A 25,855-nucleotide genomic window follows, 5' to 3' on the forward strand; every position below is an offset into this window, starting at 1 on the left:
ACGCACACCTTGATCTTGGTCTTTGGCCTCCAGATCTGGGAGGCAATAAATGTATATTTTTTAAACCCTCTCCCCACTCCCCATCTGTGGTACTTTGTTACATAGACCCGAAAGTGCAGGGCGTCGGGGGAGAGCAGACAATTTGCAGCAAAGGAGGAAGCAGGAATGGGGGCAGATGAGGCCAGGGAGGAGGAAGGGGGCTCAGAGTTCCATGTTCAAGAGTTTGGGGCTTATCTTTGGTCAGTGGGGAGGCATGGGGGTCTTCAAGCTGGGAAGGAAGGTGGTCAGTTTAGAAAACCACCCTGGGGGCTTCCCTGGCAGCCCAGTGGTTAGTACTCTGCACCTCCACTCCAGGGGACACAGCTTTGATCCCGGTCAGGGAAATAAGAGCCCACATGCCACGTGCTGCAGCCAAAAAATAAAAGAAAGGACATCCCCTTCTGGCTGCAGAGTGGAAGAGGCTGTCTTGGCCATGTGGGTAAGAGATGGAGTTTGCAGGCAAGGGGTGGAGAGAAGGGAGCAGCTCCAGAATTCAGGCATCCTTGTCAACAGGACTCCACGGGGGCCAGCAGAGGGTGAAAGATGCGTCGCTTTGCTCTGGTTGACTTAGCAAAGACCACAGACTGGGCAGCTTCAATAACAGACATTATTTTCTCCCAGGTCCCAGAGGCTGGAAGTCCAAGATCAAGGTGTGAGCAGGGTCGGTTTCTTCCGAGGCCTCTCTCGTCCGCTTGTAGACAGCCATCACCCCCCTGTGCCTACGCGTGGTCTTCCCTCTCTGTGTGTCTGTGTCCTAATCTCCTCTTCTTAATAGGACATGAGTCCTATTCGGTTAGGACGCACCCATATGACTTCATCTTAATATTTTTTCAGCTCACGTGTACATTTATTGAGCTCACACGAAACGGGACACAGTTAAGAAATGACCCTCCCCTCATTGGTGTACAACTCCCTGCTCTTTCTCCCTGGCGGTTACATCCTGTTCCGCTAGCTTTCCACAAACACGCAATCTTCTAGAATGAGACATCTGGGCAGTCGCTCAGAACCTGCTCAGAAGCAGCGGGCGGCAAAGTGGTGTCAGAACCAGCGGAGAGTTTGCTTCATTTGAAGTGTACCCAGAGACAGACTCGTGGCTTCCCATGCAGGGGCTGGCCTGGGCCAGGCTGGCACTCTGGTCGTGGGCTCCTTGGAGTAAACAACCCTGACATCTGCATGACCTCCACTCACAAAGTGTAAATGGGATTGTAATCAATGTGGCCCCAGCGGCTTCTTCCCCCAAACCGGGGGTGGCTGACGTCACGTCGGTAGAGAATTCGAAATCCTCTGTGTCCTCTCCATACACACAGGTATGGGTGCCTCTGGGTGTGGCGTGAGGTGGCACAGCCGGGACAAACAGGGCAGAGAAGACCAGGGTCTCCCTAAGCGGGCATGGTGCCAGCGGAAAGCACAGACGGCTCTGGAAGGCGGGCAGGGAGGCCAGCCCTGGGGTGCGCTGGGTGAGCTTCCTGCAGGGCACGCACAGAGCCCTCAGCTCCGGGACCCCAGAAGCAGCATTCCGAGGTGGCTGTCAACCTCACTGTAACATGACCACCTCTTGAAAGGCGCTGTCTCCAAACAGAGCCTCAGTCTGAGATGCTGGGGCGAGGACTCCCACAAATGAATGGGGGGAGGTACACAGGTCAGCCGGTAACTGAGGGGTGCCCACGTTTCTGAGGCAGTTTCCACTTTCGCCCATGACTCATACACACTACCATCTATAAAACAGATAGCTAGTAAGAACCTGCTGTATAGCACAGGGGTCTCTATTTAAAACTCTCAAGGCCTATATGGGAAAAGAATCTAAAAAAGAGTGGATATGTGTATAAGTGGTTCACTTTGCTGCACGCCTGAAACTAACACAGCATTATAATAAATCTACTAGCATACACTCCAATAAAAATTTTTAAAAAGGATATAGTGGGCAAGAATCCACCTGCCAATGCAGGAGACCCAGGTTCGATCCCGGGTCTGGGAAGATTCCAGTTGCCGTGCAGCAGCTGAGCCTGTGCACCACGACCGCTGAGCCCACCTGCTGCCACTACCAAAGACCCTGTGCCTAAAGCCGGTGCTCTGCAGCGAGAGAGACCACCGCACGGAGGAGCCCACGTGCCACAACGAAGAGCAGTCCCCGCTCACTGCAATTAGAGAAAGCCCGCAGGAAGCAACACAGGCCCAGCACAATCAAAAACAAAATGAATAAATAAATACGTTATTTTTTTAAAAAAGAAAAAAACCCACGCTTCACTATGACAAATCAGAGAGAGAACCCAGGCCCAGCCAGCTGCTCCCCAAGTCTGTCCCTCTCAAGGTGGCCATTTTCTTTGGGAATTCATTCCTGTCTGGGTGCACAGCCTTCTCTAGCAGGCTCAAAGTCTAATTTCCATTCCTTCGAGTGATATTTATGGCTCTGCACCAGACGTGATTCTGTGAGCACTGTGAAATGGCCCCATCTCTCTTGGGGGTGAGCTGGCATGAACCAAGTTCAAAGAAAGTGATAAATAAAAGCCACAATGTCAATTTAGTGAATTGCTTTGAGAAATACAGCTGTGGGCTGTGTGGGTTGACAGATCGATGCCCTCTCTCTCTCTCGGGCATGAGAGCCAGGCTACCATCAGCCGGACACTCTGGATGGACAGACCTTATTCCACATCCTGCACTCTCCTGTCCAGCAGGCAGACCTCTGGGAGTCTGACTGTGATGTCACAGATTCCCTGGATTAGCCCAGAACACGGAGAGTGAGGTAAGCCTGGGGGTTAGGGGAAACTCTGGGTCTAGGCCACCGGAGGCTCCATCTCCCAGGCCAGGGGTCAGCCTTGGCAGACAACCGGATGCCGGAGCCAAGACGCCCCCTTCCTGGCCCCAGCCAGACAGCTCTGCCCACTGCTGTCTCCTCCAGGCCTCAGCTCACCAGCCCCTACTTGTTACGTGATCTTTCTCTGAACAGGGTGGGATTCAATTGGTCAGATTTCCATCAGCTGAAATTGCAAACCCGCAAACCTGGCCGCCTCTGGGCAACCGCTCCCAAATCCCAGAGCACAGTTCTAGGTCTTTCCAAACCCTCCTGCCCCTCGTTTCCTTACAGACCTTGGATCCCACCGCAGGCATATCCCAGCCAAGGCAGAGAGGTGACTTTTCTAGGCAGCCTCATTTCCAGGGGCAGATGAAGCCCCAAATGTCAAGACCTCTCCTTTGCTTGGGCCCCTGGGAGAGCTAGAAGATGCTGGGAGTCACAGAGTGTCCTGGGTGGGGAGAGAAGTCAGCTTGGAACCAGCAAGCATGTCTCTTAAATTGCTAAAGACACTGCAGGAAGAGACCAGGATTTCCAGGGCCCCAGTTCCTTGTGTGATTTCCTTTCTCATTCTAAATCAACATTTACTTTCATACCTACATACGTGGTGTGCTTATCCTTCCTGAGACTCCCTCAGTGGTCTGAGCTTCAGGCCTCCCAGACCTTAGGTCCACTCCTGCTGGTTTCTCTTGAGTCCTTATCTACCAGGGCGGGTGGGGGCGGTGGGGGGGAATCTGGGGGCGGGGGCGGGGGTGCCCGAGACAGGTAGCTCCATGCCTTCCAGCAAGTGGGTTGTGATGAGTCAGAGAAAGAGCCCGGGTCTTGCAGCCTAGGAGCCTGCAGTGAGTAAAGGACACTGGATCCGAGCCCTGCTCCCACCCCAGGCCCTCCCCCAGGGCACCCACAGCAGGTGGGAACACCCACTTGGCTGGTCTAGCCTCCTACTTCCTTCACTTCATGGAAGGGAGAGACTAAATCTCTCAGTAACATGTTTTCATGTTCCTTTCCAGGGACACATTTTTCAGCTTTGGTTAGTAGAAAAAAGAAACTTTGAAAATTCCCTTAAAAGTTAAATCATGGACTTTGGTGCCTCCCCCTCCGAATCAAAAACATGTATTTTTGCAACCGACAGAAACATCAGACATCTTCCCTCCATCATCTGCCTGTCTGGCTAACACGCTTTTCAGGACAGGCGCTCGCAGGGCGTAATTTATGTCTCTGTGTGTTTTAACGAGCCCCCTGCGCCGGTTTTGATCCGGGAGTTGCCGCCTGGCTCTGAATCTCTCATTAGCCTGGCCGCTCGTCCTCTCCTCACCTGTGGCGCGTCCGCCCCCTCCCCGCCGCTTTGTTTTGTCATCCGTCGGTTTCCTCCCCGCCAGCCAGTCCATCTGGGACTGTTCAGGCGCCAAGTCCTCCGTTCACTAAAGTCTGTCGCACGCGGACGACCGCTGCGGGAGGGGCGGGAGCCAGGGGCCGGTCCCACGTGACCCGGGGGCAGGGCTCTGGACGCTTCACCTCCCCCCGCCCCCGGCCTCCAGCGCTTCCCGGTTTCAGGCCTGCACCCACCCCCCCACAGCTGGAGCCCTGACCCTCTGCCTCCCGAATGCACGGCAGCCACCAGCTCTCATGCGTGATTCATGGGGGGCGCTTGGCCTGGGAGTGGGCGCCCGGGGAGCAGATCATGAGCCCACAGAAGCGCTTTGGTTCCAGGAACGTTCTTTCCCTGATGCACATCTGTGCTGCCTGGAAGTGCATTAAAGAGAATCGGATGAGCTGCTGCTTCTAAAATAGGTTCTGAATGTGTAAAGTGCCCGGGGAGGGCGGAGAGTGATGCCAGCTGACGAGGCGCTGGGGCCTCTTTCCGGCTTTGTCCTTCAGTGGCCCTCCTGGGTGACTGCGGTGGGTGGGGGGGTGGGAGCGGGGAGAGGCAGGCCTGTCTCACCAAGGGCGGGGCCCCCAAGGCCTAAGAGCCTCAGCGTTCCCATCTCTCACCAAGCAATGCTCCTCCGGCTCTGTGGCTGTTTTGGGAACAGGAATGGGGTCTCTCATCCTGGCCTAACCAGGAGAGCCTTTGCCTACAGCCTTCACCAGAGACCCAGACTGGGCAAAGCAGCCAAGAGACCCGACAACCTGGGTGGTCCTAGCTCCACCACCCAGCCCCTGGGGGCCCTGGGCAAATCACCCAACCTGGAATTGGGAAAAGTGTGCCCTCCTGACTGAAAACCACCCCCCAGGTGGTATCCCACTGATTTCTGATCTGCTTTTCTCTGTGCAAACCACATACTACAGGGTATTCAGAGAGACCACTTGTCCTGAGTTGCCTGATTTTACCTTTTAGCTTCTCTACTCTCTTGTCACCTGAGTAACTAACAAGTTCACTCTTTGTTAAAAAAAAAATACACAGGAGGTTTCTCTTTTCCTCACTGGGGTTGTCTGTGACACCCCCTAGAGAATGGCTCACGTGCCTGGGGGGCGGGGTTGGAGGGGGGCACGGGGCATCCCAGCGGCAACTCCAGCAATCCCGACTGGCTGGGGTGCACTGGGGGCCCAGGAAGTCTGGATGTTTTCTGCCTCTGGAGCAGCCTGCTGGACCAAGAATCAAACTCTAGGCCAGTCTGGAGTCTCAGGTCCCCAGAAGGCAGGAACACTCCGTGGGTGCAAAGGAGAAATCAAAGAGAATTCACAAGCACCCTTCGGACAGTGGTTCTGTAAGTAGCTGCGGTGTTTCATTATTTAATCCTTCTTGAGGCAGATGCTCTTCAAGGCTGGACTGGGCCCTCCACCCTCGCCCCCACCCTGACCCTCTTGTGCCCTGGGCTGGCCGTGGGGACTCCCTGGGAGATTGTCCACGACCCCTCAAACCCTCTGACTTCTCCTCAGATTGGCCCTGGTTCAATATCTGCAATCCTGAGCTCCTCTCCCTCCTGTCTCCAGGGTCACCCACACTGTCCCCCAGGGAATAGTCCTGCAAAGCTAGGAGAGCGGGGGTGGGGGGGGTGGGGGGTGGAAAAACCTGCCCCACTCGCCAGGTGGGCCATGGCCTGGCTGAATCCTGATGCTTCTTGTTGACAGCCACCAGCCTGCCTCCCAGACACAGACAGACAGCCGGCAAAGAGGGGCCACCTGCAGGCCGGACCAGAGAGGCAGAGAACAAAGGTAAGAACCCCCGCCCCACCCCCGCCCCTGCAAGGGGAGTGAGGCAAGTGAGGCACCCAGAGGGAGCCGATATCCAGGGTCAGGGCAGGGCAGACCTGAGTTCTGCTCTGGCTCTGCCCATGTGTTGGTGAAGACCAGACTCCCCCCACAGGCCCAGCGGGAGTCAGTAGCGGGGTCGGTAGAGGAAGTCAGGCAGAGAGCTGGGAACGCCCTCTGATTTCGGAACTCTTAGAGTCCTGATACCCCTCTCTGGTCTCCAACTGTGCTTTTATTCTTTGAACAAAAGAATTACAAGTTGCCTGGAGACAGAAACCACTTGCCCTTTGAAATGCAAAACCCTAACCTTGCTTAGCGGCTGCAGCACTGCTCTCTGCTGGGGGCTCTAGCTGGTTTTAGGGTGGGACGGACGACGGAGGGGCGAGCCTGCCCTGGGCCCCGTCCAGCCCTCGGCTCCAGCCCACAGCATCCTGGTCTCTTCTTAGAGCCTTTGTTGGGACTGAGAAGGCAGAAGAGAACTGTCATCTTGTCCCTGGGCTTAACCCATTAGTCCTTGCTCAGGTCATCTCTTTAGACTGTAAATAAAGGGTTCGGCTTCTTCCTGAAGAGCTGAGGACAACAGAAAGAGAGAAGGATGTCCAGCAGATTCTTCAGAGTAGAGGGGGCAGCGGCCTTGGACCTCCTGTGCTTGGGGACAGTCTCAGGAGTTTATAAATGTTCTGTCTTCCCATTGAGATAACCTCACTCCCAGCCCAGCTCTGCTGTGATAACACAGACAGTGGGCCTCTTCTGATTCCCTTGATCTGTCTACCGATTGATAGACATTTAGAGGATGTAATGGGTCAGCTGGTGTCCCCACAAAGTTCATCTCCACCGAGTACCTCAGAAGGTGACCTCATTTGGAAGCAGATGTCATTATTAAGGTTGGGCTTCCCTGGTGGCTCAGCTGGTAAAGAATCTGCCTGCAAGGCGGGAGACCTGAGTTCAGTCCCTGGGTTGGGAAGATCCCCTGGAGAAGGGAAAGGCTGCCCACTCCAGTATTCTGGCCTGGAGAATTCCATGGACTGTAAAATCCATGGGGTCACAAAGAGTCGGACACGACTGAGCGACTTTCACTTTGCTTATTAAGGTTAGAGTTGAGATCAGCTGAATCACAGGAGGCGCCGGTCCAGTGAGAGTGTCCTTACAAGAGGGACTGTCCACCCTACAGACAGGCGGGGCCTCGCTTCCAGTCCAGGAACACGTTAACGTGGGATCACGCAGGCCCTCACCCACCTGTTCTCTTCCTGGGCCCCGTGAGGACCAGGATATCCCTAAGCCCATCCTCCTGCTCTTGGTAGACTGTGCCCCAAGTGCCAGCCAACAGTGTACCCCAGCCTAGCAGTCAGCAAGCTGGCACATCCCAGGAGACCTAAGGATAGGGCAAGGTTGTCAGCCGCCAGCATCCTTTCCAAGTCTTCACCAACTGAATACCTCTTAAAACAAGGCTGAAAATTACTCTGCAGCCCTTCATTTCACGAAGCATTTAGACTTCCTTGTTTTAATGAATTTATATGAAAATCTGGTCCTCCAAATCTGTGCACCCACCTAAAAATAGTAATTCCGATCTCAGTGTGTTTTTCACAGTGTCGCCCCTTTGACACTAGCAATATTCTAAGCTTCATGAATCCCTTTAGTAACATGACATTCAACAGTTAGGTGGGATGTGTGGACCCCACCGCCATGCCTGACACAAACTCAGCTCGTGAGAGATTCTTCTTGTTGAGAGAGATGCAGTGAGGTGTGGCGTTCTCGTGTCTCTGCAGTTAACGCAGCACAGTTCTGACTCTAACCACCTGGAGTTAGAGGAGATTTCACAGGTTCACGGGCACGGTCCCTGGCAAGACTGCCCCCACTTCAGACACCAGCCACACTTTGGCGGTCTCCAGCCCACCCACAATTCTGACCAATTGGCCACAAATCTGGAAGGTTTTCCCAACCCCCGTCGGTCTCAACAGTTTGCTGGTAAGGCTGTCCTTCTGGTTTTTGTTGTTTAGTTGCTAAGCGACCCCATGAACAATAGCCCTCCAGGCTCCTCTGTCCATGGGATTTCCCAGGCAAGAGTCCTGGAGTGGGCTGCCATTTCCTTCTCCAGGGGATCTTCCTAACCCAGGGATCAAATCTGCATTGGCAGGCAGATTCTTTTAGCACCAGGGAAGCCCATCCTTCTGGTTACAGTTTTATTATAAAGGGTGCAGGTCAGGACCAGCCAAATGAAGAGGCCCCAGGGCGAGGTTCTGGGAGGGTCTTCTGCGCCCTCTCGCCATAAAATCTGAATGTGTCAGCCTCCTGCATACCCGTGGACTCAATTAGGAAGCTCCACCAAGGTCAGGGGCCAGAGCTTTTATCGGGGTTTCATTGTAAGTATGACGAGTTGAGTCACTGGCCACGTGATTGAACTCACTCTCCAACCCTCCTCCCCCACCCATCCCCAAAGTGCGGGCTGTGCCTGGCTCCATTCTTGCTACTGGAACAAAGTACAGACTATATATATAAACTGTAAGTCTGCATTTCATTGTAGACTGGCTGGCTGTAACAACAGTCTATAACACCTACACTGGGGGGCTTAGAAACAACAAGCATTTACTTCTCACAGTTCTGGAGACTGGAAAGTGTGGGATCATGTCACCAGGCGATTCAGTGTCTGCTGAAAGCTCACTTCCTGGTTCACAGATGGCCATCTTTTCACGGTGTCCTCATGTGGCCAGGGAGCCTAGGACGCTCCCTGGGGCCTCTTTCATAAGTACGCAGTCCCATTCACAAGACCTCCACCCTCCTGACCTGATCACCTCCCAAAGGGCCCATCTCCTAATACCATCAGGTTAGAGGTTAGAATTTCAACATGTGAATTTGAGGGAAACACAAACATTCAGATCGAAACATGCTGACATCACCTGGCTCAAGGACCCAGCCTGCTAGTCATAGGGTTGGTCTCTGTGGCGTGGCCACCCCCATCGTAAACCTAGGTGTGACCTTAGGAGTCCCTGAGAAATAACAGACACTCCTATCATTCAGGAAGTTCCCAAGATTTCCAAGCTCCCTCCCAGGAACCAGTCACATCCTTTATTACCCAGAGCTCAGATCTTGAGTGATTATTTTAATAGGAGGTACAATTAAACACAACACCTGAGTTCTCAAATTCTGATGGCCACTCTCCAAATGCATCCAAATTAAGGATTTCCCTGGCCGTGCAGTGGGTAAGACTCTGCCTTCCAGTGCAGGGGCTACAGGTTCTATGGCTGGTTGGGGAGCTAAAATCCCACATGCCTCTCAGCCAGAATCAGATCAGATCAGATCAGTCGCTCAGTCGTGTCCGCCAGAATAGCGAAACATAAAAAAAAGCAATGTTGTGACAAATTCGACAAAGATTTTTAAAAAATGGTCCACAGCAAAAAAAAAAAACACTTTTTAAAACTTAAAAAAAAAGTATCTAGATTAATCCCATCATCCCACCTGGCAGCACATTCCAAGAAACAAACTATCAAAAGATATTCTGACCTTTGCTTGTGACCCTCAAAGAATGTCACACACCGGTGCATCTTCATTTACCCTTTCCTGTGTTTCTACTTCAACCTCTCCTCCCCAAGAGCTGTCCTGGCTCCTCTGAAAGTGTTGAAAGTCTTAGTCGCTCAGTTGTGTCCGTCTCTTTGCAACCCCCTGGACTGTAGCCCGCCGGGTTCCTTTGTTCATGGGATTTTCCAGGCAAGAATACTGGAGCGGGTTGCCATTTCCTCCTCCAGGGGATCTTCCCGACCCAAGACCCAGGGATGGAACCTGGGTCTCCTGCATCGGAGGCAGATTTTTTTTTTTTTTTTTTTACCATCGAGCCACCAGGGAAGCTCCTCTTTCCACGTCTTCCTCCAAGAATTCCGCCCTAACCTAGGCACCAGGAACTCTGTGTTTCCTCCTCTCCCCCAGGAAATCAACTGAGCTACCAAAGACCATGCCTCTAATTTCATGAATGAAAGGAAGAAAGCGGTGGTGGTTATTTAATGTGTCCACTTGACTGGCTGAGGAGATCCCCAGATTAAACACTCCTCCTGGGTGTTCCTGGATGAGATTAGCACTTGGATTCAGTCCAGCCGATGGTCCTCCCCAGCGCAGGTGGCCTCATCCGGTCCACCAAGGACTGAACAGAACAAAAGACGGAGGGAGGAGGGAGCCAGCCCTTTTCAGTATGAATTTCCAAGCTTGAACCAAAAGGGCTGCTGCTGAGCTCTTGAGTCCTAAGAACCAGGCATCCCTCCTCCCGCACCACCTCCCCGGGCCCTCTGGATTTCAGGAGCAATTCGTCTGAATTCCTATTTCTAACCAACTCTGTTTCCTGAATGTCTCAGCAACCCAGTCGCCCACTACTTGGAATGGAGAGGAGAGCACGTGTGTCTGCCAGGCCTGATCATGAACCGTAGTCTTTGGATGGAAGGTGATGCTTCTGGACGTTCCCAGGTCACTCTCAACTGACCTCACCTGCGGACAGGTGCAGTGAAGGGCACCCCGCCCTGCCCAGGGACCTCCTCACTGACACCCCCAGTCCTTGGTTTTCCAGCCACGTCTGCCTTGGGAAAAGGTCGACACACAGAGCCCCTGTCTGGGAAGCCGCGGTACGGAGGAAGGATGGTAAGTTTCAGTCTGGCCTCCAGGACGCACTGGGTGATCTTGGATGTGTTCCTGGACTTGCGGGGCCATCTCTCTGCCCACAAACTGGGGGCAGGAGGGACTCCTTTGCTCAGGCACCACGCAGGCTGCGTGAGAACCCCAGACATCACCCGCGCAGCAGAGGGGACACCACTGGGCACCCTTCCCCCTCTGGCCTTTTTAAATTAATTTATTTATTAACTTACTTTTGGCTGTGCTGGGTCCTTGTTGCTGCTCTTGGACTTTCCTCTGCTGCGGCGAGCGGGGGCTCCCCTTGGTTGCTGGGTACAGGCTTCTCACTGCAGTGGCTCCTTGGTTGCAGAGCAGAGGTTCGAGGGCACGTGGGCTGCAGGACTTGAGGCACGGGCTCAGCTGCCCCGAGGCACGTGGGATCTTTCCGGACCACGGGTTGGTCCTGTGTCCCCTGCATTGGCAGGTGGATTCCTGACCGCTCACCACCAGGGAAGTCCTCTACCTCTTGCTTTCTCTTTAAGAAGTCTTTCTCAAGGCAGACTCCACGCTCCCCCCACAGAGTGTCAGCTTGCAGAGCCACAGAGCCCTCCAAGGCCAGGGTCCCAGTGGGGTGAGCCCAGCCCCCTGTCATTGGTGACCATGTTCCCATCCACAGCTCAGGCCAAGGCAGCAGACATAAACCCTACTCCTGTCTTTAGGGGGCAGAGGGAGCATGGTGAAAGGGTCCCCAGTCTCTCTGGTTTCCTGGATCTTACAAGCCATCCTTGTTGCTCAACTGCCAAACGAGGGAGGAGGAACAAATGTTGCTTCTTCTCTTATCCCCAGCTTCTCAGAGCCTTGTGCTGGGCAGTCTGAGTGGAAAGCAGACCTCGTGGCCTGCCCTGCCAGGATCAATTTGACAGAACCCCACAGAGTGTGAGAAACCAATAAGACCCATTCAACTTGAAAGCTAGTCTTGTTCAACTGTGTCCACTTTTTCCCCAAGAAATTTCACACCTTGACACAAATGAGAAGATCTTAAGAAAGAATAATTTAATGTTAGGTAGCATATCCAACCACAATCAGGTATGAGGAAATGTTCCCTCTTCTCTGTGGCCAGTGGCCTCCTGAGATACATGAAAGAAAGCCCACTCCCCCAAAAGGGTGTCCCTCCCACGACAGTAAAGCCCAAAACTGGCTCATCTCACAACAGCCTTGTACATCTGATGGTGAAGGCAAGTCAACAAGAACGATACCTGAGCTGCAATTTAGCTGGTATTAGCTGGGTGGCTCAGAAGGTAAAGAATCTGCCTGCAATGCAGGAGACCCAGGTTCAATCCCTGGGTTGAGAAGATCCTCTGCAGAAGGGAATGGCAACCCACTCCAGTATTCTTGGAGAATTCCATGGACAGAGGAGCCTGGAGGGCTACCTTCTATGGGGTCTCAAAGAGTCAGACATGACTGAGCAACTAACACACACTTGGCATACAGTGGATGCCTAATAAATGTTGGGTGGGTGGATGGATGGATGAATGGATAAATGAATGAGTTATTCAGCAGTTCCATCACAAGCCAACATTCATTAAAACCTTGCCATAACTATCTAGACACGGAAGAGCTGTTTATGGAAAAGCAAGAACTGAATTTGCAAACCCTCCTGTTGGCTTCACAATAATTCATGCTCATCTGCGTCTAATAAAATATGGAAGCAAATTTTACAGGAACATTTTGTGGTTTAGCAATCATTTAACTATTTCCTCCGGGGGCAAGTCATATATTCTCATCCAGATGTGTGGGGAATTCTGTGAATAAATCTGCAAATATCAAGATGAGGTGCTCCCCACCCCCACCTCAGGCAGCCCGAGCCTGGCTAATGGGGGCATAAAAGTGGGGACCGACTGAAGTCATTCTGGCCTCTGCTCCCAGTCATGGTCCCCAGACTCCCCGTGTCTGACCCCCTGCTGCAGGGACCTGAACCAGCTAAAGGGACTGAGTGCCAGAGTCACTTTCTTCATGGAACTTTCCTCCATCAGGTCCATGCCCGGTGCTTGGCAGGGCTTCGGAGAGATGAGATCTTCCCCACGCCACAAGCCCCACCTCGAGAACAGCAAGAGGGACACTCAGGATCCACAGCTGTTGCCACTGACCCCACGGACCCCGCCTTCAGCCGCACCCCAGCTCCTTGCAGATTCGAGAGCCGATGAATACGAATGAGCAGCACCTGCCCGGAGCTGCCTGGCGTTCCATCCTCCTCCTGATTTTCTGGGTCACCGATTTTTAATTAAAGTTTTAATTTTGAGATAGTTGTAGATTCTTGTACAGTTAAGAAATGTTACAGAAAGATCCCTAAGTCCCCTATACTCAGTACTTTCTCCCCTGCCCCCGTCCTCCATGGTAATAGCTTGCAAAACAGCAGTATTGAGTCACCATTTTTTTTTTCAAATGTTATCTTTCCTTTTCCCCCCAAATTGCCATTTCTATATTTTTTTTATTTATTTGTCTTTGGCTGTGCCGGGTTGCTGTGTGAGGGCTTTTCTCTAGTTGCAGCGAATGGGGGCTGCTCTCTAGTTGCGGGGCTCGGGCTGCTCGTGGCGGTGGCTCCTCTTGCTGCAGAGCACAGGCTCCAGGGCGCGCGGGCTGCAGTAGTCGTGGCTCACGAGTTCTAGAACACAGGCTCGGTGGTTCTGGTGCATGGGCTTTGCTGTCCTGAGGCATGTCTGTTTCCCAATGTGTGGTAAGAAGTGTGAAAGTGAAAGTCGCTCAGTCGTGTCCGACTCTCGGCGATCCCATGGACTATGTCCATGGACTTCTCCAGGCCAGAATACTGGAGGGGGTAGCCTTTCCCTTCTCCAAGGGCTCTTCCCAACCCAGAGATCGAACCCAGGTCTCCCACCTTGCAGGCAGATTCCTTACCAGCTGAGCCACCAGGGAGGCCCGATAAGAAGTATATTTTCACCAAATGGAGACTCTTGGCCCCCGGTCCCACTCCCAAACCTGCTGGACCTCACCACCCAACGTCTTCCCTTTTGATAAAGGGCACAGTGTACACAGCCCCAAACTCAAGGTTTCTCTCCCTCTTCCTTAAATTTTTCCACTTTTTCTTTTTTGGCCAAGGAAGTCCTGAACCCACCCACTTTTCACTGTCCACCCGAGCGACCCTGGCATCAGCCACTGTGAGTACTCCTCAGCAGAACCAGCTACAGAATTTTCAGGGCCCAGTGAAAAATGAACGTACAGAGCCCCCCGTTCAAAACCGATTAAGAATTTCAATAGAGCAGCAGCACAGCATCACACCCAGCTCAGGGCGCTGGGCCCACACCCACAGAGCACGCCCTGCCCTTCAGCCAGAGACCACCAGGAGCGCAGCTGTGGTTGAACCGGGTTGGCCTGGTTCCTGGTTCCACGCAGCAAGGCTGAACACAGCCTGGGAACATGGGGCATCTCAGTCAGGACCCATCACACCACAGGACTTGGGCTTCTGGTGTGTGATCTGGGTGGGGGTCCGGGGAAGCAAGGCTTCACCCTGGACTGGACGCCGTCAGGGAGTCAGGGTGATGCTCTGATTGGGCATCTCAATAATTCTTATCTAGACTGTGAGACGGATGGGGAGAAGCTGGACTTGTGATTGGTTAAAACAAGAGAGAGCGTCATATTAGCTGGGATTGTGATTGGTTAAACAAGAGAGAGAGTCATATTAGCTGGGATTGTGATTGATTAAACAAGAGAGAGCGTCATATTAGCTGGGATTGTGATTAGTTAAACAAGAGAGCGCGTCATATTAGCTGGGAGGGGGATGTTTGATTGTGCAGTTTGGATGGTGTCCACGTTTCGTCTGTTTCGGATGTGATTTCGGAAGGGTGTTGCTGCCGTCTTGACCCATCATGGGCACAGAGGGGCCTCATCTGAGGTTGGTGATCCATGAAATTGTTTATGTTCAACAGGAAAACGCCTTTTCTCCTGCTCACCCATCACCCCTGGCCATGTTGCCTGCAAGAGCCACCCCCGCCCCCTCATAACTTGCCTCCCCATCTTTGTGCTCTTTTCCGCACAGCAGTCAGCACGACCCTGTTAAATCAAAAGTCAGGTCGTATAGATCCCCTCTGCATAGACGTCCAGTGAATTGAATTGTGTCCAAGGCCTTCCCAGGTGGCTCAGTGGTAAAGAATCCGCCTGACAAAAGCAGAAGACACAGAAGACACAGGCTCAAAATCCTGGGTCGGGAAAATCCCCTGGAGGAGGAAATGGTAACCTGTTCCAGTATTCTTGCCAGGATAATTCTATGGACAGAGGAGCCTGGTGGGTTGCAGTCCACAGGGTTGCAAAGAGTTGGACATGACTGAGCACACACCTAACCCTGGGCATCTGTGAATGTTATCTTAGTTGGAAATAGGGTCTTGCAGATGTGATTAAGTTAAAGATCTCAAGACGCTATCACATTGGATTTAGATTGTAACTCCGATGATTAATGCCCTTATACAAAGAAGACACAGAGACCCACACACACAGACCAGGTGAAGATGGAGCCTGGAAGGAGGCACCCGCAGCCAAAGAACACTTAGGCCCATCTTTAGAGGCTGGAATAGGCAGGGAAAGACCCGCCACTGGATTCTGCAGAGAGACTGTAGCCAATATCCTGATTTTGGACTTCCGGCCTCCACAACTGGGAAAGAACACATTCCTGTCTTAAATCACCAAGTTTGTGGTACTTTGTTGCTACAGCCCGAAGAAATGAATTGTTATTGTTTAGTCTGAATCGTGTCTGACTCTTTTGCGACCCTGTAGACTGTAGCCCGCCCGGCTCCTCCCTCCATGGGATTTCCCAGGCAAGAATACTGGAGTGGGTTGCCATTTCCTTCTCCAGGGGATCTTCCCAACCCAGAGGATCGAACCCAAGTCACCTGCATTGGCAGGAGGATTGTTTACTGCTGAGCCACCAGGGAAGCCAAGGAAGTGAGTACAGTCTCCTATTGCAATTAGAAAAAATCCCAATCCCTTCCCAGGACCACAGCCCCCACGGGACCTGCTTCTCTCAACCTCTTTCACACATAACGTCCCCCAGTGCCCGCTGGGCTCCAGCCACATCCGCCTGACTTTGCCCCATCGCACCAGCCCTTGGCGTGTGCTGTGCCCACTGCCTGGAATCCAACGCTCTGATCTTTGCACAGCTAGTCACGCTCATCATTTTGGTCTCCGTGCAGATGCCCCTCCTCTGGAAGGCCTCCCTTGACTTCCTGGGTTAAAATAATGCTCCGCGACCTGCAGCTCACGCTGTGTCCCGTTGCTGATTTAATCTCCTCCTGCTGCTGCAGTTCTGTAACTTATCGGCTCACATGTCTATTGTTGGTCTCCATCCCTGAGTGAAGGCTGCATGGGGTCAGGGACATCCCTGGTCTCCCAGCTTCTTTACTGAACAAACATACATACCGTGTTTACTGTATGCCAGGCGCTCAGCCAAATGCTTTACAAACATTACCTCATTTAACCTTTACAGATGAGGAAACCGAGGCACGGAGAGTTCAAGTCACTTGCCCAGGGTCACACAGCTTGTCAGTGGTGGAGGCGCCCAGAGTCGGTGAGCCTACACCCTCTGCTCGACCCTGAAGACTTCAGACAGCATCTGCCGGGTGAGTGGGTGTCCCGTGAAGTGAGCACCAGCAGCATCCCAGATGGGAGGGGGATCCACGTCAGGACCTCATCCACCGCTCCCACCAGGGGTCAGGGGTGAGTGTGGGAGAGAAGCACAGCCATGAGGAGGGTTCTGGAGCAGCTCCGAGCCCCCGGCACCCCGGATGTCGGCTGCCCCCAGGGTGTCAGACTCCCTCTGTCCCCACGCCCCCTTAACCCCAATCTCTGCAAAGTGCCCTCTGCCCACGTCTCTGCCCACCTGGGCCCTGAGCTCCTGGGGGAGGGGGGTCTGGTGGTCACCAGCGGGTCCTGCCCTGGGCCGCTCTGAACCCTCTGACTCCCGCTGCCGCTGACCCAGCCCAGTGCTCCCTGGAGCTGCCCCAGCCCCCAGGCCCCTGCGGGTCATCTGGACCCGGGGCTGCAGCCCACCTTCCTTTAGCCACAGCGCCTGGGGCTGCCATGCTGGGGGCACAAGCTTCCCTGTGCTCAGGCACTTTCTGGCAGGTTTTATGTGATTCCATCACTTCGGTGCATCGGTCAACACTCCTAGGAAGCAGAAAGGAAGTAGGCGGATGGAGAAACACATTTCATAAAAAGGAAAGGGAGAGGTCGAGGGAAGCACCGTCAGAAAGGAGGACACGAGACCGCTGGGAAGAAGGTGGAGGTGGGCACGGCTGGACGTGGGCGAGACAGGAAGCTCCGCTTGCACCCCAAGCAAGCGGGGGTCCCGGCGAGAAGAGAAACTGCCCCCCAGGCCCCAGCTGGTGCCTGCAGGCCCTCAGCGACCCTTCCAGCTGGAGGCCTCGCGGTCAGCCCGCTTTATGATTCAGTGGTGAGTTTTTATTTTCAGGTAAAAAAAAAAAAAAAGAATAACTATCTGGTTCTTTCAGCAACTCATTTTTCTCAGCATTTCTCTCAGGCCCTCGAAGGCTGTAAATAGAGTTTATGGCTGCCCTGGTTTCCTTTAAGGTCTTAGGAGCTTCTGTCTCCTGCTGGCGTGAGGTGGAGTGGAAAGCAAGCTCTCGGCCGAGCTGTCTCTGTCTCCAGGGGCATCAGATGAGGCAATTCCACTGTAACCGGAGGCCCTTTTAGATAAAGGACTCTACCCACCTGGTCTAGGAAAACCCGCTACAGAAATACCCACCTGCTTCTACTAGACTGAAAGAAGTATTCTCCACATCTAACCAGCATCCTCCACAGTCAGGATCCGGGCAAGAGAGATCTGATTCCGGAAACTTCCCTGGATTAAAGCCACAGTTCTCCTCCACCTCTCTTAAAATTATATCCTTTGAATATGTTGCACTTCATGATTTATACAACAGGGTTTTTTTTGTTTGTTTTTTAAAAATTTTTTTTTATGTGGACTGTTTTAAAAGTCTCTATTGAATTTGTTACAATCTTGTTGACAACCTAGACAGCATATTAAAAAGCAGACATCACTTGGCTGACAAACGTCTGTCTGGTCAAAGCTATGGTTTTTGCAGTAGTCATGTACAGATGTGAGAGCTGGACCATAAAAAAGGCTGAGCCCCGAAGGACTGATGCTTTCTAATTGTAGTGCTAGAGAACTCTTGGACTGCAGGGAGATCAAACCAGTCAATCCGAAAGGAAATCAACCCTGAATACTCATTGGAAGGATTGATGCTGAAGCTGAAGCTCCAGTACTTTGACCACCTGATACAAAGAGCTGACACATTGGAAAAGACCCTGATGCTGGGAAAGATTGAGGACAGGAGAAGAGGCTGACAGAGGATGAGATGGTCAGATACTCAGTGGACATGAATTTGAGCAAACTCTGGAAGTTAGGGAAGGACAGAGGAGCCTGGCATGCTGTAGTCCATGGGGTTGCCAAGAGTCAGACCTGACTTAGCAACTGAACAACAATCTTGTTTCTGTTTTATGTTCTGGTTTTATGATGCCTCTGGCCTTGCGGCATCTTAGCTCCCTGACCAGGGATTGAACCTGCGCCACCTGCATTGGAAGGCAAAGTCCTAACCTTTGGACCGCCACGGGAGTCCCTATAAAGTAGTTTTGCAAACATATTTTCACCTGGCTTTTGTGTGTCTTCTGGGGCGAAAGCTCACTCAGGAAGCTCTCCTGACTTGACCCCAGCCCCCATCTGTGAGCCAGGGAGGAGGGGTCAGAGTCCAGGGCCAGTTTGGAGCCCTTTCACTAGTGGGAAGGTCCTTGTCATCTAAGGGCTCACACGTCCCCAGGACTTGCCTCTCTCCTTTCACCTTTGATGCCGGTGAACCTAGGGAGCGATGAGACTCAGTGATGGGACCCGGCCAACACTCCTCCTTGGCCCCCTCCTCCTCCCCCAGCTCGGATGTAACAGGCAGAGCGCAGGGCCGGCCACTCTCTCTTCTCTCATGAGGCAGCCAGGCGCTCAGTCTGGGCCAGCTGGGTCTTAGGCTCGGGGATCCACGTGGTCTGTCTTGCTCCCTGCCTGTCTCCAGTTGCATCTTCTGGGACTGGAGGATGTGGACAATTGGTCTTTTGTCCCAAATCCCTGCAAAGCAGCCCACCACTTGGGTCATTAGGCCCAGAGGAGATGGCCAGGTCCTGCCGTGGCACCTGTGAGGCCTGGACCCTGGGGTGAAGGTGAGTTTGACCCCAGCCTCAGAAGCAGTTTCTTCCATGGGGTCTGTGTAGGCAGCATCTGGCCTCATATGGGAAGAAGGACCCCAAAATGTGGGTGCCCCACCTTGGCCTGGCCTGATTTTCCACCATGAGCCAACATAAGGCTGGCTATTCATGGTCAGCCCATTAGAAAGGATTTAAAATAATAATATTACCATTGGTGGCTACAAATTATTACTGAATGAACTGCAATGTAAATGAACCCTGGGAAACATTTTAAATTTCAACTTGAGAAAAACCAAACATTTCTGCTTTCTGATTCTGTTAGAATCCCAGCAGAGTGTGCTGTGTGCTTTCCAGTGCAAAGCTGTGCTAGACCATAGGTTGAGAGGAACAGTTCCTAGAAGGTTCTAGAAGGACCCACTTGGTCCATACCCAGAAGTCCTCCTGTGCAGCCACTCGAGGTACCCAGGCTCGGCACCCAGAGGTCCCTCATCGTCTGAGTCTGCTCCTTTTAGAAGATCATCTTGTCTTTCTTAGTGGGTAGGAAGGAGGTTTCCATGATGGTTAATTATATGTATCAACTTCACTGGATCACAGGGTGTGTGTGTGTGTATATATATAGGTTCTGTTTCTCTGGAGAACCTTAATTAATACAGTTTCCTTTTTGTGCCTAAAAACATCTCTTTTTTAAGAGGTTATTTTTCTCTCCTTCCCCCTCAGCTCGTCATCCCTATTCTCTAAATACTACAGGATGAGAAGCAATTAATTCACCTGCAAGAAACAGGAGATCAGACTTCTGCCTTCTTTTTAAAAAAAAAAATTATTGAAGTATAGTTGATCTACAAGGTTGTATTAATTTCTGCTGTACAACAAGGAGACTTAGTTATACATACATATATATATATAATCTTTTTCATATTCTTTTCCACTGTGGTTTTTCACAGGATATTGATACTGCGCTCTACAGCAGGACCTTGTTTTTTTTTTTTTAATCCATTCTATATATAACAGTTTGCATCTGCTAACCTCAAACTCCCACTCTGTCCCTGCCCTGCCCCCTTGGCAACTTGCCTTCTTTTTCAACTGCAAGTTTCTGTAGAGGGAACCTTTTGAGCTTTGTACAAAAGTGAGAGTGAGTTTCCAAATTCCTGATTCACTCCATGAAAAGGTGGGATGTATGTCCCACCCACAGCCATGAACATGGAAGTTCTCACCTGCAAACTGGTGTCTGCATAAACGACATTCTCACGAGAACGTCCAATCTGGGGGGACTTCTGCATAAAAGGAGAGCAACCCTCCCACGTCCTCACAAGGGCCAAGGGGACAGGTCTGCCTTCGGTGAGGGCCCCTCCACAGTGACATGCCCCCGGCTCCTCGGCTGACCCTCGCTCTGCCTCTGGGGCCCCGTCCCCTCCTGCAGCCTTTGGCAGGTCGTGGGCAGTGGGGTGGCCCCATCAGGCCCCCGAGAGCCCCCTGACCGTGTGCGTCTCTTTCCAACTCCTCGCTCACCCCAGTAGCTCTGGAATCAGTCACCCTGCAGACAGGAGGGATCAGGACACCCCCAGGCCCCCCGGTCCCAGCTCACCGTCGTCGGGACTCCCGGCCTTAAGAGACCAGCCCCTGAGGCCCCCTCGTGTCCCAGGTAGGAGGGCCGATACCGTGTCCCAAGGTGTCCCTAACGCGCATGGCACACACAGCGTGTGCAGCTCCCCAAGGCTGGGCCGGCCAGACCCCAGGAGCTCGAGGGCCAGCAGGGTCCTAAGCATCACTGGGAACGGGAACATGCCAGCAGGTGGTGCGTACTGGAGCCTTCTTGTTTTTCAGTGGTTAGGACCTCAGTTACGGTCCCAGCAAGGAGTGGCCTCTCGGCTTTTACCAACAGACACGTGTTTCTGAGGGGGCTATGCGGCCCAGGAGAGTGTGGATCTGTGGGCTGCACCCGGGTCTGGACTGCGTAGGGGAGACTGGAGCCAGAGGCACAGGTGAGGTCACCTTGCTGGGTTAGGTGTAGGGGGTTCAGCTGAGAGGGCCGAAGGTACCCCACTCTCCAGCCCACCGCCCACATCGGCACTTGTCTCCCTGCGTCTGTTATCCCCATGTCCCGCTTCCACATATACCAACTCTGACGGGTACCACACACACACCTGAATTCACATGTGTTCTGAAACGCCTGCATTGTTTGGGGTGCAGGTGTTTTAATGGACACAAATACAAGCCCTGTGGACTCCACGGTGTTCCTGTTTCCAGGCAGCTCCTGGCTTTAAAAACGCTGCTGTGGGTCCATATAACCTGTTACCCCTGCCGCCCCACCCCTGGCTGGTGGGCAATATTCTGTGGGGTTTCTGGTCGCCTGCCCTGCCCCCTCCCCAAGCGAGGACACCCAGGGGCCTCTGCCTCCCCAGGTGCAGTGATGGTGGAGAACATCCGCAGGCGTGCCCTCTACACAGCTGTGAGGACCGTCCCAGGGCAGCGGGCATCATCAGAGTGCCAGGAGCTCCGGCTGCATTATCTCAGGTATGTCCTCGTGGACACGGAGGTGTCCCTTTCCTCACCTGCCGGGGGAGGGGCAGGGAATATCTGGACCAGGAGCAGGCAGGGGTGGGCGGATGAGGACATGCCTGGCTGGGAGAGCTTTGAGATGCTGTTCTGCGTTAGGGTTCATTAATTCCAGGAAGACAACCCGAGAGGGACACGTGTAGACCAAAGACCAGGGCCATGGGAAAGACTGTGCACTGAGAGCAGACCCTCCCACACCCGACGTTAGCCAGGGGGCAAGTCGAAAACTTCAGAGCCATTTGGGTCCTCAGCTCTAGGGCCAGTTCTGCACCCTCTAGTGAAAACTTCCTGCTAACTAGAAAACAGGGATCCAATAAGAGCGACAAGCTTGGGCAGCGAGAAGGGGTGGGCCCCAGAGCTGGGGGCAGCTGGCTTCCGGGGGGAGAAGGCGCGATCAGTGCAGACGGTGGGAGGATGGTGATACAGCCCCGCTCTGGCTCCGGTTTCCTGGTGAAGGTGGAGACGTGGGTGTCGCTCAGCTGCAGGGGAGACGCAGGTGGGACCGCGGGCAGAGGAGGAGGGGTGAAGTCACGGCAGAAGGTAGGGGAGCAAGGGTGCCTGCCCGTGAGTGTCAGCCACGCTGGGGTCTGCCCAGGGGCGGGGCCAAGGGCGGGAGAGAGGGGAGGGAGGGGAGACGAGCAAGGGAGGGAGTCATTCCCTGAGACCAGGCGAGCTCTGGATGAGGCTGGCGGGGGAGGGGCGGGCGGCGCTAGAGCCGGGGTGGGAGGGGGCGCTTGGGTCTCTTTTCCAGATGAAGTCAGGGGTCCCGGGTGTGAGCACAGGAAGTGGGGCTGGGTCGGAGTGTTGGAAAGGTCACTGGAGGTGAGGCAAGCAAGACAGCGAGACCAGGGGTCAGATGGTCCGTCCACGTGGGTCATGGACAATAAGGAGGAGGAGGAAACAGAGCCAGCTGCCTGCGTCCTCAGTGAAGGAGCTGACCAGCAGGTGGACAGAAGGCCACACGCTGTTTTGAATGAGAAGGACGAGAAATGCCTTGGAGGCAGAAAGGATCCTGAGCCCTTCCGGATTCTGCACTGCCAGGGTGTGAGGGGAGGAGAAATAGCACCCAGGGGAGGGCCCAGGGGAGACGGCGAGCCAGGAGAACAGGAGAACGTCCCCGGAAGAGGTGACACTCAAGGGGGCTTTGCTGGCCACGGATCCCACGGTGCCATGGGTCAAGTTGGAGGACAAGGGGAGCGGGGAGGTGTGTTGAGTCAGCGAGCGTGCAGATCTGGAAAGAGGGTCCATGGCCTGCAGGCTCAGTCCCCTGGGAGCGATGGGTTAACAGGGGAAGCAAGGCATGGTGGGAGCAGCCCTGTAATCCCCTCGAGGGGACGCAGAGAAGCACTCCCCGCGGCGTTCCAATAGTGCCCGCGCTTCCGAAACTGCTGGGATGACAGCTCCCTCTGGTGGTGGAGGCAAGTAGACGCTCTGCAGAGGGGGACCCGGTCTGTGCCCAGAGAACAGGGGGCAGCCGGGGGCCCCCATGCCTGCAGCTGAAGGGCGGGGCAGTTCTGACAGCAGTGACGCCCAGGTCCACCACCTACGCCTTTCACATTCTCATTACCTGTTGGAAGATTCCAGCCCAGTAAATTCATTATCAGGCATAAAAAAAACCAACCATCTCCCCATGTGTCACCACTTCCCCAGAATGTCCACGTGAACAGCTTAAAAACTGCTACCTTGTAGGTAAAATTGATTCACTTTGCTGAACGCCTGAAACTAACGCAATGCTGTAAATCAGCTGTACTCAAAAAAATTTTATCTGCTACCTTGGACAAAGAAACATACCTCGCTCCAATGGGAGAAGTTTTAGCTTAGGAAGGATACTGATTTAATCAATTTGAGCATAAAAATATCAGCATCGGGATTTTCCCTCCCACATTTTATGATAAAAATTGTCAAACTTAATGAATAATTGAAAGAACTTTGCAGTGAATACCCATATAGCCATAATCTGGATTCTCCAACTCACATTTTAATATACTCATTTTGTCCACATACCTGTTTAGCCAGCCATTTCTCTGTCCAGTCAGCAGGCCATCTTATATTTTGATGTATTTCAGAATGAATTGGGACATCACTGCATTTCACCCCTCAACACTTCAGCATGTAAACTATTAACTGGAGTCCAATATTTGTTTCAGCCCCTTTGTTTTTCTTTTGGGGTAAAACATGCATACAATAAAACGTGCATATCTTCAGCATACCACTTAATACATTTTTGACAAATACATACACCTTTGACCCATATTCCCATTGAGACAGAATGTCACCATCAACCCAGAAAGTTCCCTCCTGCCCCTCCCCAGCCAATCGCCCCTCCAATCTCCCCCAGACAACCACTGTTCTGATTGTTTCCGTTACAGATTTGGTTTTGCCTGTTCCCGACCTTAACATAATTATAAAGTACAGTCACCCCTTTGGTATCAGAGGGGGATTCTAGGACCCTGGAGGATTCTAAAATCCAAGGGTGTTCAAATCCCTTATATGAAATGGTGTAGTATTTGGCCCACCCTACCACAAACTTGTAATCATCTTATAATACTGTATAATTACTTATAATACTGTATTGTTGTTTAGTCGCTAAGTCCTGTCTAACTCTTTTGCAACTCCGTGGACTGTAGCCCGCCAGGCTCCTCTGTCCATGGGGATTCTCCAGGCAAGAATACTGGAGTGGGTTGCCATTTCCTCCTCCAGGGGATCTTCCCCACCCAGGGATCAAATCTGCAGCTTGGCTCCTGTGTTGCAGGTAGATTCTTTACCACTGAGCCACCAGGGAAGCCCCTTGTAATACCTAACACAGTGTAAATGTTATGTAAATAGTATGTAAATAGTTGTAAATACTATGTAAATCCGAGGTTGATTGGGTACACATGTGGAACCCATGGATACGGAGGGCTGACTGTATAGCAGCCTCTGGCGTATGGCAACACATTTGAGAAGCTGCTCAGAGGTTTCTAATGTACCTCTGGGCTGGGAACCTCTGCTCAGGACCAGGCATTTCCTCATGCTATGGATGAGGAAATGGAGTCTGTGAGCATTTTGACACTGGGGCACAGCTAGTTGGGGCTTCCAGGTAGCGCTCGTGGTAAAGAACCAACCTACCAATGCAGAAGATAGATGCGGGTTCCATCCCGGGGTCAGGAAGAACCCCTGGAGAAGGAAATGGCAATCCACTCCAGTATTCTTGCCTGGAGAATCCCATGGACAGAGGAGCCTGGCAGGCTACAATCCATGGGGTCGCATAGAGTCGGACACGATTGAAGCGATTGAGCATGCATGCAGGCACAACTAGTTGGTTTCAGAACTGGGTCTCCTTGCTGATGGTCTTCTGTTGACTGAACAACGGGGTTCTAGAACAGTGGTCCTCAAACGTCAGCATCCACTGGGATCCCCCTGCAGGACTGGGGTAGTGTCCAACAATGTACATCTCTCACAAGCGCCCAGGTGCTAACTGATGCTGACAGTCCAGGGACCACAGTTGAGACCCATGGCTCCAAAAATCAGGTTTAAAAGTCACTATTGGAAACCAATGATGTCATTCCTACAGCTGGCCCCAGTGGGTGAGCTGCATAACAGGGAGACCCGGAGAGGGATTAGATATGGGTGGTGACCGCACTGGAGCGGGGTGTACTCATCCCAGCTGGCTTTCTTTTTTTAAGATCATTTATTAATTTATTTATTTGGGGCTGCGCAAAGCTTTGTCTAGCCGCAGAGAGCAGGGTTACTCTTCTTTGTGGCGCATGGGCTTCTCATGGCGGTGGCTTCTCTCGTTGCAGAGCACAGGCTCTAGGCACAAGGGCTCAGTAGTTGTGGTACATGGGCTCAGTTGCCCCGTGGCACGTGGAATCTTCCTGGACCAGGGATGGAACCCGTGTCTCCTGCATTAGCAGACAGATTCTTATCCACAGTACCACCAGGGAAGTCCGCAGCAGACTTTCTTAAGATCTTTCTCAAAGATTATACCCAGGAATCACTCTGTAGGACTAAACCCCTCACTCACTATATGCGCGGCATGGGGTGAAAGAGGTGCTTTCAGGGGAACACGCTGAACCATGTTTTCATTTAATTACTTACGAATTGATTTTAATGTACATTAAGAAAACAGCAAACCCATGAATTCATACCCACTACATATTACTTAGATCATTTCCTCTCTAAATAAGTTTATTAAAGGGATTGATTTGAAGAACCAATATTGATAGGCTAAGAAGACAGGTGTTATAGGTATGTGGCAAAGTGAAGGCTAACTGAGCTCTGTGAAACCTGCTTCAGTAATTCCAGGGAAAGTGTAAGCTGCAAAGTCTCACGAAACAGCATGTCCTCTTTGGAAGACCCATTCTTTTTCCTGCAGTCTTTAAATCCTCATCCTAAAAGGGCTTGCAGGTGGTTCAGTGGTAAAGAATCCACCAGCCAATAAAAGAGACGCAGATTCTGATCCCTGGGTCAGGAGGTTCCCCTGGAGAAGGAAATGGCAAC

At 52.6% G+C, this 25,855-nt stretch overlaps 1 long non-coding RNA gene across 1 annotated transcript; it reads left to right on the plus strand.

The window, feature by feature from the left end:
* The first annotated feature begins 10,206 nt into the window (after nt 1–10,206).
* On the plus strand, nt 10,207–12,905 carry LOC138985624 (uncharacterized). Its single transcript, XR_011462669.1, has 2 exons — nt 10,207–10,636; nt 12,640–12,905. It is a non-coding gene; the product is annotated as an uncharacterized lncRNA (long non-coding RNA).
* The last annotated feature ends 12,950 nt before the right edge of the window (nt 12,906–25,855 follow it).

This window comes from Bos mutus, chromosome 25 (genome assembly GCF_027580195.1).
Source record: "Bos mutus isolate GX-2022 chromosome 25, NWIPB_WYAK_1.1, whole genome shotgun sequence".
In the NCBI taxonomy this organism is placed as follows: Eukaryota; Metazoa; Chordata; class Mammalia; order Artiodactyla; family Bovidae; genus Bos; species Bos mutus.